Raw genomic sequence first — 587 nt, forward strand, 5'->3', positions numbered from 1 at the left:
AACACCAACCTTATGACTTCTTTCTCGCACTCCCTTTTCAGGGAGGCACGGTTGACCGAGTGCCGGCTCCATTTTCAGGACTCCGGCCTAACCAAAATACCAACCTTATGACTTCTTTCTCACAGTCCATTTTTAGGGAGGCACGGTTGACCGAGTGCCGACTCCATTTTCAAGACTCCGCCTAACCAAAACACCAAACTTATGAGCTCTTTCTCGCACTCTCTTTTCAGGGAAGCACGGCTGATCGAGTGCCGACTCCATTGTTAGGACTCCGGCCTAACCAAAACACCAACCTTATGACTTCTTTCTCACAGTCCATTTTTAGGGAGGCACGGTTGACCGAGTGCCGACTCCATTTTCAGGACTCCGCGTAACCAAAACACCAAACTTATGACCTCTTTCTCGCACTCTCTTTTCAGGGAGGCACGGTTGACCGAGTGCCGACACCATTTTCAGGACTCCGGCCTAACCAAAACACCAACCTTATGAATTCTTTCTCGCACTCCCTTTTCAGGGAGGCGTGGTTGACCGAGTGCCGACACCATTTTCAGGACTCCGGCCTAACCAAAACACCAACCTTATGACTT

This window comes from Ipomoea triloba, chromosome 16 (genome assembly GCF_003576645.1).
Source record: "Ipomoea triloba cultivar NCNSP0323 chromosome 16, ASM357664v1".
NCBI lineage: Eukaryota > Viridiplantae > Streptophyta > Magnoliopsida > Solanales > Convolvulaceae > Ipomoea > Ipomoea triloba.